The 16,748-nt window shown below is 36.4% G+C and overlaps 1 protein-coding gene across 1 annotated transcript in view; it reads left to right on the top strand.

Annotated features, from left to right (window-relative positions):
• NRG3 (neuregulin 3) overlaps window positions 1–16,748 on the top strand; it is a 411,246-nt gene that overhangs the window by 339,905 nt on the left and 54,593 nt on the right.

Consider the following 16,748-nt stretch of genomic DNA (forward strand, 5'->3'; position numbering starts at 1 on the left):
TTGCCATAAGGTATTTTCATTTAGTATGGACTCAGAATTTTCAAACACCATTTGGATCATGCCCATGTAGTTTAGTCACTGTGGTTATTGTGTCAGTTATCCAGTCATTCTCATATGAATTAATAGGATCCTTTTTTATTTTTGTGATAAGTTAATTATGTACTACTCCATGCCTACATTAGCAAGTAAACTCTGTTATAGAATCATAGAATGGTTTGGGTTGGAACGGACCTTAAAGATCATCTAGTTCCAACCCCCTGCTGCAGGCAGGGACACCCTCCACTAGACCACGTTGCCCAAAGCCTCATCCAACCTGGTCTTACTATTGTAATATAGTATTACTCTATGGTTATTCTTTCAGGTCTCTTAGTAATTTTGCATTTCACATTCAAATAGAAAGGTAAATCAAAATGAAAAGCTAAAATAATAACCTGGTAATAGAAGAGCATATAATGTTGACAACACTGACGTTCTCAGCAGATTTAACTGAAACAATTTAGGGTCTTCACTGTTTGACAGAAATAAAAAAAAATTAAAAAAAAAAATCACCTCAAAATAACAGATAGAAAAGAGCTGGACTAAATCAATTAGACCAAGCAGTTTGTAGAGGAGATGGAAGAGAGAGAAAAGAAGTTTAATTGCAACTAAGAGCATTAATACTTCTATTAGTAGTTTCCCACACATTGCTGTTAATGGCTAGGACTGTAAGTTGTTTCCTTCTGTCATTGAAATAAAGACCTTAGTCTCCAGAAGTACAAGCTTCTAAGTCATGAAAGGAACATGGAGTTAAATCAGCTGAAGAACTTCCATACCGCATTGCCGAACGCTGCCCTGCCTGAGCCTTACCTCCATCCTCTGCGGTGGCCAGCTGCACTTGCAGCCTTCTTGCCAGTCTGCTGTGCCTTGGGATAAGCACCAAGTTCTTCAGTGCTGTAAAGACTTAAGTATCTCTGTGCAAGCCAAGAATATTTAAAAATAATGCCTACAAAGACTTTGGGTGTTTTCAGAGTGTTAGTTGACTGGAAATTTTGAGAATTGCAGTGTTGAACTTAATAAGAGTTCCTTTTGTCCTGCTCATGATTTCAGAGTAAAACACATGGAAGTCAATGGATATTTCAATATCATTTTGTTATTTCTAAAGTAATCTACAGAACTTGAAATCAAGATGTGTGACTGTATTCACAAATGAAGTGAGTTTGTTCTTTTCCTGATTGGCTCCAAATCACCTAAAACTGGAAATCAGATAAATCCTTCAACAGTAGTTACAAAACCTAGAATGTATGTGTAACTGTGTGTAATTGTGCAAAGCTAGGAGTATCTTCCTTTCCTATCTTGAACGTTCATTCTTCTTCTCCCTACCTTTTATCTTATGTACCCACCTCATTCTTTCCTTTTTTTCTGTATCCCTGCAGTTTCATAAATCTACTGATCAATGTAACTTACACTATTTAAGTGTGTATTGTTGTTTACAGGGGTAACTACAAATCAGTTGTATCACAGCTGCTCTGCTTAACTTTAATGGAGAGTGTAACACACACACTCTGAAGTTTTACTTGTTTATAATTGTAATGTCCTCTCCTGTATCCAGAAGTGATACAGCATTTGAAAAATGGGAGTTGTAATATACGTTAACTTGCCTAGCTCATAAAATATGAATGCTCAGAAAATGAATACAGCAGTGTTAATACAGTTAATCAGCTTTGGAAAAACAAAAATATGTATTTATCACTATAATATACACTTGCATGGGATATTAATGAAAAAATACCAGCTCCTTTGTTTTCTGTATTTATTCTACACTGTGCTCGTTACTCTCATTCAACTAATTTAAATTTGTTTTCAGGATAAGGACGATTTGCTTCTGATGAGAAAAGTTAGATGTCTTGTGCCACATTTTTCTTTGAGTCTGTAAGGTAGAGTCTATTTACTGCAGATAAAGCCAGCTGTGCTGGAAATGTTGTACAGTACAGTGGACTTACAGGGTAGACTTTTAAAATTGTTGATCTAGAAATAGTTGCACGTAGTGCATTGTTAGAGTGTGTACCATAAAAAAAAAAAAGGCTTTATTCAACTCAAATGAATAACCTGCCTCAGTGAGAACAGCACTGTGACTCCTGCTAGTTTTGCTGCATGAAGTTTCTTTATGCTTCTGTACTTTGGGCCATGTGTTTAAGACAAAAACAAGAAAGTATCCTCAGTTAACTGTTTATTTAATGAATGATAAAGAGAAAAATCACCAAAAGTAGTAAACATTTTATTTCAGTCTTTTTTTTTTTTTTCCTGTAAATTTCTCTAGCGTGCTTTTAAAATTTCTCTTGCCTGAAGGAGAGTCTCTTTTCAAGGTAAGGTAGTACTCTGATCCTTTTAATTAGTAATGTATCCTGTCTGGAATAAGATGGCTGACCTTTAGTGGGAAAAGGTGAGTGAATTCCCTAAAAATCCTATAGAAACTAATCAAGCCATTTTAAATTAATTTATTCCAAGAAATGACTTAAGGGTGAACTGAAGAGAAAAGGTGGATGTACTTGTCTTAAGTTATGCTGTTTCTTTGAAGTTAATTAGCTATTCATCTGTTTTTCCCAAGATTACTTATTTTAAGCTACATGTTCTACTCAAGATTTTGCTCCAATAAGACTATATTATCTCATGAAAACCTCAATAAAAATGTGTAAATTCTATTACTTATAAATGGTTTGCGGAATATGACTAGTGATTTGCAAGAACTATGCTGGTAGAGCAATATCTTACTTCTCAGTATTGGGTCAAAGTTTGTTAATTGACGATGATGCATTGGTGTGGATAGAGGACCTCTGAAAGACAATTAAAATGCATGCCTTGTCATCAATGCTGCTTTATTCAACTTTTATGGCAGGTGTTGTTCTGCTCAACGGGTGAGTAATGTAATGCCTTTGGCTTGCTTTTTCAAGTGATTTGTAATTTTTTTATATCTTTTAGGACTTGGTAGTATTCATGTATCAGCTATTTTTATTGTTTCATTGTCTCAATACCTTTATGGATTGGATTTAGCATCTGTAGTCCATGAATCAGTTCAGTAATCATTCCATTCGGTCTGTTCATTCGTGTGCAGTGAGGATCTAACAGTCCTTTTGCAAAGAAAATTCAGAATCACCTTCAAGTTTGCAGCTGTAACTTATTGTGACAAACTGCCTCATGAAGATGATGAGGGGACTGGAGCATCTCTCTCTTATGAGGAAAGGCTGAGAGACTTGGGTCTCTTCAGCTTGAAGAAGAGAAAACTGAGAGGGGATCTTATCAATGCTTATAAATATCTAAATGGCAGGTGTCAAGAGGATGGGGCCAGATTCCTTTCAGCAGTGCCCAGTGACAAGACAAGAGGCAATGGGCACAAACTGGAACATGGGAAGTTCCATCTGAGCATGAGGGAAAAAATTCCTCACTTTGAGTGTGACCGAGCACTGGAACAGGCTGCCCAGAGAGGTTGTGGAATCTCCTTTTCTGGAGATATTCAAAACCCACCTGTGCAACATGCTCTAGGAGATGCTGCTTTAGCAGGAGGGTTGCACTAGATGATCTCCAGAGGTTCCTTCCAACCCCTACTATTCTGAGTCTGCGAATTTAGGATTGAAATGTGCTCCAGATACCTTGCTGCACGTTTAGCCTGTGTTCCTGGATTTTGGTAGTGCTGGTTTACCATGTCACCCATGCATAAAAATGGGGACATAGTCTGTTCCCCTTTTCAGTACTGTGAAGAATGTGATGGGGAAACAGTTCACTTTTTAAGAAGCTCATTCCTTACCTCCCCACCCACCCACCCCAATATGCTCAGCTTCCCTAATTCTTTCATAATTTTAATGCTTCCATTTAAATTTATAGAGTTTCTTCTCTCAATAAAGTACACTAATAAAAATTCATGAAAATACCAGCATATGATTCACTTGTCTTGGAATTATCTTCTCATAAATACATCCCATGATGTAACATTACTGTTTTCTTCCATTCTGTGCTCCATATTCTTTATGGTATCAAGGTTTGTACCATCAATCTTTTCATTTATCCTTTTGTCATCTTTATTGCTTGCTCAATCTCTTTGATATCTTCATCTTATCCTTCATTCTTTTGGTCTCAGTGTTCTAAAAAATGTTGATGCTTCCATTGGTAGCACAGCTGTGCCGATAGACCTGCTTGCAAGGTCTTCTGCTGTTCAAAGGAGTGTGTCCCTCACTTTCATTACTCTTGTGTCACTGTTCTTGAGAGAACAGCTTTTTAGCTATTTACTTCATTTAGGTGTTGTTTTTCCTTTTATTTTTCATTGTTTGGCACACCTCTCTTTGCAGCTGTCTCTTATTCCCTCATTATTTTGGTATTGCTATTACTTCTGCTGTTGATGTTAACTTTTTTCTTACCAAAAGTGTTAAATTTTCTGAATTATAAGTCCATATATGAACACCTGCATCTATTATTCAGAACTTATTATTTTATTTCTTTTATGCTTGAGCTTAAAACATCTTTTGTAATTCAGTAATAAATTCTAGCTGCCTTTTTTTCTCAGAGTTCTTTTTGCTGACCTCATGTTTATCTCCAAGGTCCCAACTGTCTTTTAGTTATTTGTGAGGGGCACTGCAGTGCGAGGAGCTACATACTTATTAAAATAGTTTAGAGTATCCCTTCCCTCTTTGTTATCTCTGCCTTTATGCACTAACTTCCCTGTGCAATATGTTTGAAGTGGTTCCTGATCTATAATGTATTATTTACTAGCTATTATATATTATTTACTAGCATAAAAATATTTTTTCTCTAATTCTTAGTCTTTTATATGAGAATATTACTTCATACTTATTGTCTTTAGCTTTACAAAGGTGGTAATTTAAAAAAAATGTGGTGGTTTGGGTTTTTTGGTTGTTGTTTTTGTGGGGTTTTTTTGCTTTATGCCACCTGTTTTGCTTCCTCGTGCGCTTTTTTTATTTCCGTTCCCCACTTGTCTGAAACTTCCGTCCTCTAGAGCATTAGTTGGTGTGCCTGTGAGTTTTCCTGTTTACTTAAAAAATATTTGTAAAATAGAAGTCACAGAACCACTGAATAATTCAGGGTGGAACCTGAAGATGTGAAGGCCTCTAATCCAATCTGATGCTCAAAGTAGGGTCAGCTCAGGTGTCACCAAGCTGCTCAGGTCTCTATCCAACTTATTCTTCAAAAAACAGGGACTGTGTGACTTCTCCAGGCAACTTGTTCCAATGCTTGACTATCCTAATGGTAAAAGATTTTTCTTTATATCTTGTTAAGATGTCTCATTTTAATTTATTATTTGTGTAGAAATATTCTCAAATTATATATTTTCTACTACTTGATATTTTATATTTCAGACAAATAATTGCTTATTGATACTCAATTCTCTGCTTATTTACAGTGTTGTGCTTTTGGTAGGTGAAAATTTATTTAGTCTTGGATTTGATAGTCCTTCTTTTCTTACCTTGTCAAAACCATAGTAGTCCTCATTTATTTCTGTCATTTTACTACTAGAAAAAGTATGTGATGTAATTCTAAAGTAAAGCTTCCTCTGCTGCTTTTCAATTATCCAGACCTACAGTATTTTATCAGCTTTATGCAAAAGCAGGTTCTAAAATTAATGAGCTGCAGGACATTATTTTAGGTAATCATCATAACTGAAGAGCTAGGAGGTTATTCTTTTTTAGATGTCTTATGTAGTAGGGGTTTGTGATATAGATAATTTCTCACCTAGTACCTTATTTCACATTAATTTCTGTATTGAGGCAAAAATCTGAAAAATTAACTGGAGGCGTTGAGATTTCTAATGGCTACAAAGACAAGCTAAGTAGTTTAACAACCTTAACAGTCAGTTTATGGAAACACAGTATGTAATTTGCTGTGAGTCCTGATATAAGACCGTTTAACAGAATTCAGTTATAGGACTACCAGGAACAGTAGGAGTCACCATCAATTTATCCACATTCTTTAAAGATTTTTTGGGTCTAGCACAACAGAATTAGAAACTGTTTGAAACAGTTTCAACAATGTAGTCTCATCTTCAAAGAGCCTTAGTAAAAGTGTTATAAACTTTAGCGACTGCCATCAAAATAAGCTTGAAAAAGTATTTAAAGCACAGGCTTTAAGCAAGCACACAATCTATTCCATAAGTGCTTTTATTGATAGACATATACTTTCACAATAGCCTGAATCAGGAGTATAATCATGAAATGTGGATTAACATTCAGGATCGACTCATGCCTCAGTGTTGAAAATCTGTGATAGATTCTTTTTTGATTACTCTTATGCTGTTTCCTTTCTAACATTGTCTATATTTAAATTGCTTTAATTGTATTGTATAGTCCAAATCTATGAACTTTAAGAGAATTTTAGTAACTTCTAAAATAATTAAAATAACTTTTTAGATAATATTTCTACTTTCATATCTTACTCATCTTTTGTGGTTTAGTGATTATTTACATAGCAAATATGACTAGTATTATTAAAATGGTTTGCATAAGATGCTGTATGACATCATTCTTCTAGACTGAGATGCATTTATCCCATTTTTATGGGGGATGCTGGCAGTGAACAAGCAACTCAAATCCAAGTGAAATTAATAGATTGTTCTTTCTTTTCTGGTGTTTCTATGACGACGCATCAGCAAAAGGAAGAAAAGACTAATGATCTCCCTTTAGGGAGAACTTTTCCTTTCCCACCTCATTTTACATATTGGCTAAACTTCTTTTTAGAATGCTTTTCATCAAGATGCTTAAAAAGTGTATAAAAAGGCAGTTTGATTATTAATTATGATTATTATTTCATTAAGTACTTCTGGTAGTACCCAAAAGTGCTAGTCACTTCCCAAGCAAAACAAGGGGCATGAATGTGTGCTCTGCACTGACCTAAGAAAACCAATAAACCTGAGAGGTAACAAAGTGTGCCAAGTTGGGTAAGATGACAGGATATAACCTGGCTCCTTTAGGCTGCTGATCTGACTCCCAGGATGAGAATATTGCAAGATTCTGGGGTATGTCGCACAGATATGTTCATAAAAATCTGCAAGTGCCCATGAAAGTGAACATAGTTGGTTTTAACCTGAGGTAAGAATGCATCTTGGCTGTAAGTTTGAGGCATTACTAGGAGGAGTGAAATAGGTTGTGAGATCAAATGATTGTAACTGAAATGTACTGAAATATGGCAGATGCTAATCTTGACTTCTAAAATACCTTAAAATCACCTTATCAGTGATGGCAGTCTGCATTGATATTGCGTAACAATAATGCCAGTAATCCCTTCATATTACACTTCCCCATTCATGCCATTTGCTGTCTTGTTTGCGTTCAAGACGGTGATGTAACCTCTGGCTTTTGTAACAGAGGAGGTGGGTAACTCGGCATTCCACTGATGAAATGGGAGGGTAACGCAACTTTCAGGGAGTTGTCAAAAATACCAGCTCCATCCCATTACCAAACCCATGCTATAGCAGGAGGATATTAAAATGAATGTTTTTTTTACGGAACTGATTGATAATAATTTTTTAGTTCATTGTACGGTCTAACGGATCGATAGTTTGGGTTTTTTAACACTCTGCAGCACTGTGGATTAGCTACTGTAAATGTAAGTTCATAATGTGCTCTAGTATCTATTAATAATGTATCAACTTATGCAGATAAAAGTACAATAGTACAAAACACTGACCTGATTGAATTAGGTTTTTCGTTAATAGTGTATTTACTCAAAGAAGTAAATGTGGAAGAAAAATTTACTTCTCAAGAAGTAGTGTCTTAATAAAACTAAAACAAAATTTATAAAATAAAAAATGCTAAAGTTTCACAATGCAGTGTGTAACAGTGTCCAGTCAATGAGTGAGCAAATGTAAATGTCCTAAAATTGGGTTTTATTCTTATTAATATGGGGGGGGGGGGGGGGGAATCTGTAAACATTTAGAACTGAAAGATGATGACTTCCATTATTTTATTTCTGAAATTTTATACTATACTGAGGCAAGAGGCTGCAACACAGCATTATTCTAAAGCAATTATTTGCAGGTACTAATCTAGATCTTCAGTGTCAGACCTGAGATATGAAAGGAAGATAATCAGAAATTTTCTTGGCCATAGTTAAATTTTCAATGCTGGTCTTACCTTAATCTATGACTTTTACATTTGAAGTCATTTACACTGATAGATTCTCTGAATAAGATGAAGGCTTTTGAGCACCCTTTTGTGACACGGTTTGGGGTTTTTTTTCTAGTCAGTTGAGCTTTTTTTTTCTTTCTCTTTTTTTTTTTTTTTTTAAATTGTGAGAAATACGTTATGTGGCAAATCCATCCAAAACATGGCTGAATTCCTTCTCAAAGTATAGTGCCTTTCTGTAAAGCCTTTTGTTTTAATCGGAGATCTTTGTGCTGTTCTGTAATTGTGGTTTGTTTATGTAACCTGGCATTCACATCTTCGATCATTGTGCCTGTCAAGAAAGCTTCCTTTTACGCTGGGGGGGGGGGGGGGGGATTGAAAGATATAACCTGCAAGTACACCTACACCTTATGAAAATTTGTTAAGTGGCTAGATGTATACATATATGACTATATTAGATGAAACAAAGCTTAATTCCTGACAGAAAATCTCAGATGAATCAGGTCTAAAATCAAAAGTTTCATAAACTAAAATACGACTCAAGTAAAATGAAATAAAGTTGTTAATGGAAAATTACTAAACTTATGTGGTTTTGTTTTTTTTTTTTTTTTTTTTGTCTGTGTAAATACCTAGATCAGCTATCCTAGTGTATAGATTTATCTTCTATTTTATGGAATCCCTTTCTAGTTTTTCTTTCTCTTCTGGCTTATATTTTTGCTAAAGCAGCTGCACATGCATTTATTAAAGTCACATTTTTTTTCATTTGTTACACACAAACACAGAGAAAAATCCCCATACTGTCATTCTAAAACTAAACCTACTGATCTAATCATGCGTCATCTAATGACGCATCCCATTTTGTCCAGGCACAATTATAGCAATTTATGAAAGTACATTTCCCTTCCCTTAAGAATACTATTAATGTGGACGATCGTGTTGTGGATGCTCTGCTGCTTTTTTCTGTTCTCTGAACAGAAAGCAGAAAGGAACCATTTCAGGTCATCTACTACTAGGAAATATTACAAAGAAAAATGGTTTCTTACTCAATTCTAAATTTAATCATTCTTGATTAATAAGTTTGTTATTACTCTAAAAATCTAAAGTACAAGGCAGGTAAGAGGTTACGCTGTTTGTTATTTTAACGCTGTTGAAGAAGACGACAGCTCCCAGGATGAACCAGTCACACACAGTCCATTACTAGAGAAAGTCAGATCCTTGCACTGCCTGTGAGGTTTGGCCATGGTGTGATAACCGTGACTTAGCATTTACTTCCTGCTCTACCCACGGAGAGGGCTGGTGTGAAGACACCATGCTGATAGAGGGATGCCTTCTGACTTTGAGGGCTTGGTAGAAGAGTTTACAGTTATTCAATAACAGTACCACCTGCTTTTTGGGGTGTCTTTTTATGGCCCCCATCCTTCCCTGAGGCAAAGCGTACATATGCTCAGCAGCTCTCTGGCTTCCCCCTGCCTCACCGCCCATAGCCTGCAGTGTAAGAGCCGCTTTGGCAGCTGTGCTTGTATGCCTCCACCTCCCCGAAGAGGCACGAGTGCTGTGCTGAGTAGCTGAGCTGCTCACCCACTTGCCACTCATGGGAGGATATGTTCACATATACCTGCGAGGGCAGGTCCACGCGTGATTTTAATGGTGGTAGTAGGTTCAGCACTCGCAGGTAGAGTTGCCAGCCTTTTTTTGTGAAACTGCTGATAGACACTTTTTGGCTCAGTGTAACACATCTCTGTAGCTGCCTGATAGGGAATGTGCACCAATCGCTCCTATATGACCGTATATCCCCCAATACCTGCCTAGTTTGGCTTAGGTAGGGATAAAGAAACAATTGAAGCTGTGGCCAAAACCACAGGAGTACCTTTCTAAAATAAACAAATTCCATTTAGTTTATACTGTTAGTGTTATGCTTGGTGTTTTCAAGAGCATTTGTTATGAATATGGCGAAGAAATAATGTTCTATCCTTTAAAATACTGCATATGATATGTCTGATGCTATTCTCTTTGCTGCTGTGCCTTCCCGCACCTACTGCTAAACTGCTGCTTTTTAGGGAGGAGACAAGTAGTGTCTGAAAAACACCCTCGTCTGCGGGATTACTTCCCCGGGTTGTTGGCTCAGCATGGAGCACAATGGATCAAGGTCGTAAAATGCTGTAATCCCTCCTGTTGACCCATGTTTGTATGCCAAATCGATTAAGACAGAAGCTGATGTAGGCAGGAAAGGTAAAGTTAAAAACAGAGGGGGAAGTCCAGCGCCTCTTCAAGAAAACAAGGAGAAACCACTTTGGTGTTGGTTAGGAGGCAGAGTACTCGGCTGAAAAGGCAGCAGTGATCCTGTGAAATGTTGTGATTCTGTTGTAGAGGAAGAGGGGTTTTTTTTTTTCCTGTTGTGACCCTAAAAGAGAGTCTGAGAATGAAGGCTCTTATGGCAAAAGTGAAGCCAGGAGTTTTGCTGAGGAAAAAATTCAGTAAGTGTTAGAGCCTGTCTGCTTCGGAGTCGGAAAATCAGTGTTGATCTGAGGAAAACCATCAATAAAGTGTGCCTTTAGGTGAATGATCAGGAGACAAATGAAGGTCGTTCTAGCATGGGTGGTGACCTGTCATACATTGAACTACTTCTGCAAGTTTCTGCTTTTGCAAACACGAGAAGTGTTTTTTCTGGCTGTTCTGTAGATGAGAGAGGAGCGTCTGATTCAGAGTGGTTCACAGCTTTGTACACTACCTAGTAAATGTACCATTGCTAAGTTTCATATTGGGATTTAATTAATTCTGCTTTTCATGTGATAGTATATCTTGTGCGTATTTTTATAGGCATTTCTGTTATTGAAAATGAACTCATAATTTTTCCTTATTTAATTTCCATGACATTCTGCATTCTTTTATTTAGATTTCCAGTTTGCCCAGGTAAAAGTCTTATATACCTCCTTGTACTATTGTTTTAACACAGTTGTAGTATATCATTATTATTTATTAGGCTTTATTAATGGATAATTATGCTGAACATCTACTAGAAGGCTATATAGGTTTTTAACGTACAAAATTATTGTGTTATATAATTCAAAGCCAAAAGTGCAGTCCAGTTTTATGGGGAAATGTAAACTCAATCACTCCTTTCCATGTCTTCCACAGAAAATAGTGATGCACATTTTGGAACATGCCACCTGTTCCAACAACAGCAGATGATCAGGCACTGACCCCAAAGTAAAATGTCCAAGCTGACATTGAATCAGAGTTGTCTTATGTATGGGAAGAATATAGCGTATAGGAAATTAACACTGTAGTAGAATTTATAGTAGAGATACTAGGGAAATCTGCTTATCCATATGGGTGACTTTGTAGGGTGAAAGCATACTATGTGGCACATAGAGCACAAACTATGCAGTACTTGCAGCATGAAGGAATGAAGCAACATCTGAAGAAATAAATACAGCAAAGGACTATGCATTTATGAAGTGTCTTTATTAAGTGAATGAATCCTGCTTATAAGAAGTGCCATGAACCTTCTTTGTACGGAGCTGTGCATCACCGTAGAAAGTACAGCTTGGATTTAATAGGAAGATTTTGCTATTGACATTGGGAGAAGGCTTGGCAAATACTCCCTTCAACAGAGCTATGCTCGCTTACTGCCTTTGAGGACCTGCCCCTCGTATTTTAATTAAAAAGCAGCAGACAAAATCTGATCATGCAGAGCCTGCTCCATACCTAACCCAGAGTCAAAATGAATCCTTCATGCTCAGTGTAAAACTGAATTGAGCAACCGTGTCAGGTAACGAGATCTTCTGCAGAACGCTCTGAAAGGCAATGTCATGGGAAGAGCATCTCAGAAGATTGTGAAAAGGCAGCAAAAGAAGCAATTACAGCATTCATTTTTCCCTTTTATTGTCTGAGTCATGCCAGAAATGTTGTTAGTGAGCAACATTTAATTAAACTGTTATCAACTTAACTTTGGAGTATTTCATAATCTCACCCTTGGTATTGTCTTTTTATTAGGAAAAGGCTTAAGTGACTATGAAATGTAATGAAAAGCCATGGGGAGGGCTTGCACACAACGAAGCTGCTAATCCATTGGAGACCTATGTGGGAAATTTTCATTTTTCAGTGATAGAGTAGAGCTTTGAAGGTTATCTTTTATCTTCTAGTCAGCTTTCTCTGAACTTGAAGCCCTATCTATGCAAAGTACATCCCAGCAAATATCCACTGAGCTTGAGGTGGAGATACTAATTTATTGCCACTTTTCCTGAAATGTTTTAGATCTTTCTAATTGTTTATTTACGTAGTGTGTAGGAGCCAGAGTGAGAGTCCAGGACATTAAGCACAATACAACTGTGTGCAACGCCCCAGAGAGTTTATTGTGCAAATTGTTAGATGCCATTCAGGCAGTGTGGTTTTGACGCTGCAAACATACAGATGTATGTTTTTCTCAACATCAGACTAAAATAAAAGATCAGGACTGATCCAGTAATAGCTGGGGTGCAATATTTTTCTCTCAGGTTGTTTTTTTTACATAGGAATCTGTTCATCTGATCAACCAGAAACCAGAACAGTACCTGCAGTTCACTTTCATATTTTCTTTCCTATAATTTATTCTTTTTATTCAGCATGGAAGAGCCTGAGCCATAACAGGGAGCAACGTGAAAATACTCGGTGGCTTTGATGCATGTGCTCAGGCTCCTTTTGTTTAGTCTTGCAAACAGTAAGGAGAAGAGTTTACTTTGCGAAGGTAGAAATGAACACCCTGTAGCATCTGAGAGGATTTTGTTATTTGAAAGGAAATTTGTACCTAATTTTAAAAAGCCTATCGGCGGAATTTGGAGAATTGTGGCTGAACAGAGCTCCGTCGGTTTGAATCTTGCCATTCATAACCACACACTACCAATGCTCACTCTGGGAGCTACCATCTCAGCCTTGACTAAAAATGCCCATGCCAGGCACTTTAATCCAGCTGTAAGTGAAAGCAGTATTTGTCTGTCCCCAGATTCATTTTCTGGTGAATAATCGTGTCATGCAGGACCTGTTACTGCCGTTCCGCATCCACGCCTGCCCGTCAATGGCAGTTAACAAAGAAACATAACATAAATTAGCCACTTAATTTAAACCAAAATGCAGCTGAAGCATTCATTATGCTCCTTGGAAAATCTCATCTTAACTATTCAGGCTAAATACTTTTACCAGTCTTTTTTTTTTTTCTTTTTTCTTTTTTTTTTTTTAATAGTTAAAAGTACTAATTCTGAAGCCTTGACTGAAGTTTGAGATCTTAAATTTTCTGGGAGAGAGAGGAGTAGGGAGGAAAATATAGCGTCCCAGCTTGAGACAACAACTTATGTAAATATTAGTTCTGGCTTTTTAACTTTTGTCACTGTTCCTTCCGCAGAGCTTGAAATATTGTTGTGATCTGTATGAAACACTATTGTGGGAATTAATACGGATCCCACTAGCCTGGGAGTACTGAAAAGTACCATAAACCAGCGAGTGCATGTTTTTCACTTACTATTTAGCTTGAGTCATTTCCCCATATCGGAGGTACTAACATCTGCCATTCAGCTGAAGAGATATAACCCTGGCTGCGATGGGTGTTTACTGACTATGTCCAAATTGCTCCTAACATTAACAACAGTTGAGCAAACATTTCGTAGAACATAATTAGCTTTTTTTGTGCATTTCTAATTTTAATCTCAGATCCTCGCTTCCTCTGTTGTATTACCACTCTTACAAATAGTTTGCTCTTAGAAAAAAAAAAAAAAAAATCAGTGATTTGCACTTAAAAGATCTGAACTGGGTTGACTGGATGCCACTGTTCATGCTGCCAGAATGATGTCTTAACTGAACTTAACTGAATAATGTCTTAAATACTACTTAACTGAAGTCCTCCGTATAAAGCAGTCCTCCCTAAATTATGAACTGAAATTTCTCTGCTTGCCGACTGAGTTCCTCCTGACTGTTTTCAGACGGAGCAGCAGCAATGATGGTGGGAATCACTGGCAGGACACGTGCCCTGGGGCCAAAGGCAGCTAGTGGCGTTTATCCCTGGGATGCCGCACAGAGGAACTGCTCGTGTGCCATTAACATATTCACCTGCATGGGGAGTAAACCCAGCCTTGTGCTTGGCAGATAGGGAAACCTGTTGTGGGAGGAGATGTTGAGACAGACAGCGAATTCGACTTCTGTGCCAAAGAGGACAGTAGGTGGGAGAGAAGTGGGGATGTAGCAGGACAGATTCTTTCTAACTCGGTTCTTTGTTAGCCACAGGGGTTTATACGGGCACTGCTTCCTCTTCAGTGTCCCCAGCCCCTGTGGCTGGGAATATGGATTCCTCTTCAAAGAATGGGTTTTCTGTGGGTCAATCAGTTGCTTCTCCGCTTCCTAGAAAGGATCCTGCAGTATCCCTGTGCTCTGGTTTTTGGAAACTGTGTTTATCATGTTCCGCCACATACCGTATGAAACGTACACGTCATAGGAACTTAAATGAAAACAAATTAAAATTTACTTCAAATACTTGTAGTTCTATAAAATTGTTTCTGCAGGCAAGCAGTAGATATTCGCAGGGAAAACAAAATGAGATTAATACATCTGAAACTAATTCACTTCTTTAGTCAAATATTTAGAGACAATTTTAGTTAATCAACCTGCTCTTCAAAAAATATTGAAAAGGTCATACAAATTAATATCCAATTTTGAAAGAGCATTTGCATTAAAAAAAAAAAACAAAACCACAAAACAGGAAGGAGATACACATCTCACCAGAAGGGAATAACTGTTAAGTTAAAAATAATTAGGATATGATATAACAAGTATCTCTAAATATATGTAAAGTATAATTTTCAGTAAAATACATGAGCTCCATTTTTACTCTGTCTCTTCAATTAGTATATAGGTCGGTATTGGGGGCTCATTTTATTTCAAATTTATTTCAATTAGTAGAAAGAAAACCTATTCAATACAATCTAAGTAGTTTACCATGCAATGCAATGTAAATTGATTCTCTGCATCACCCAAATAGGTTCACTTGCTCATTAGTGTTAATTACTGCTCATTAGTGAAAAAAAGTTGTAATCAATGTGTTAACATCACAGAAATAGCAACAAAACCTAATGTCCCCCTAGTGTAGCATTTGTCTAAAGTTCTCCTCCCTTGGCAGTTCACTTAAATAGCCCTATATTTTATTACCTGATAAGAGTTGCTACACTTTAAGCTAAAAAATTATTTTCTTCATAATATCTCTTATGTCACATGGCCATAAATCTCTGAAATGTTTCTTATGATGCTGTGTTTTTCTCAGGAGAGGAATTTTTTTTGGAACATGTAAGAGTATTCAGTGGTCCAGTGAGCAGTGCTTAGGCATTATTTTTTTTAAAAATATATATATAATTTATTTAATGGTGCTATTTATAGTTTCCCATAGACTTGAAATGTTTCAATAGGGAGTTTAATGGGGTACAATTTGGCTGAGGAGGTAAAATTTATTATGATTGGATTTATTCAGACATTTTTTCCTCTTCCTTCATTGCAGCTTCCATGAGCTGCTAAATAGCAGAGCTATTGCTGGCATTAGGCTATTTGATTAACATAAAAAGACTTTTACCTCATTTCATATCTGAATATTTTTGAATATGTAAAAAGCCTTGTATTTCATGCTGTTTTTCAAAAAAAAAAAAAAAAAGAAAAAAAAGAAATTGATTGCATTTGGTTACATTGCTGAACGTCTTTATACTCTCTAGTTTTACGGTATGAAAAAAAGTAGTTTGTGCCTGTTAGGGAGGAGCAGATGGTATTATCTCTTGTCTTTACAGAGATCTTATGAGATTACAGAGTTCTTCAGCCACCAGAGTTTTTCACTGGAATCCTAATATAAACTGGTTGCTTTAGGGCCAAAATTTTGATACTGAATAAAAATATATAGTAAACAAAAGTTATTGATGATAGTAAATAAAGCAAATCCTTAATTCAAATGTAAGTTTCTGGGCCATGTTGAATTCATAGTTCTTGCAAGATTCTTGTGTTCTGAGGTGTCTTGTATATCAAAACAATCCAGCTTTTTTGCAAAACAAGGGAAAATATTTAACTGCGTTCTTAAATGGGAAGCCAAACAGATAACGATATCGGGAAGCTTCAGAATTGACTTCTTGTATTAAAAGTTATTGCAATTGTTGTTTTTGTTTTGCTTTTTTTTTTTTTTTTTTATAAAAGATAATAGATTATCAGAGGTTTGGATTAAAGAGAAATATACATGGATTTAACTATGAGATTTTTTTAATGTTTCCCTTAAGAGCAATGTCTTTGTGGTCTAATAGGTAGAATTGTTGTCATTCTGCCAGAAATAGGAAAAAAAAAAAAAATCTATATAAGTAGTTCATTGTAATTAGTTGAACTGTTATAAGATATTAGCATCCTATTTTGTGTACAAATAAAAAGCTGATAAGGTTATGAGAAGTTCAGTTAGATGTTTGGTAATTTTAACAGTTGGCAAAGATCTTCTATAGAAACATTGAAGTAAGTTTGTAAAGTACTTCAGTATAAAATGCTGTGTTATTCCTGAGAGAGTTGCGTTGCTTCTTGGAGAGCAGTAGTCAATATTAAAGTAAGGTATCTTTTGATTTGTAAACTAGGTAGATAAGACATTTTCATATAAGGGGACTTAGAAGA

Source organism: Balearica regulorum, chromosome 7, assembly GCF_011004875.1.
Source record: "Balearica regulorum gibbericeps isolate bBalReg1 chromosome 7, bBalReg1.pri, whole genome shotgun sequence".
In the NCBI taxonomy this organism is placed as follows: Eukaryota; Metazoa; Chordata; class Aves; order Gruiformes; family Gruidae; genus Balearica; species Balearica regulorum.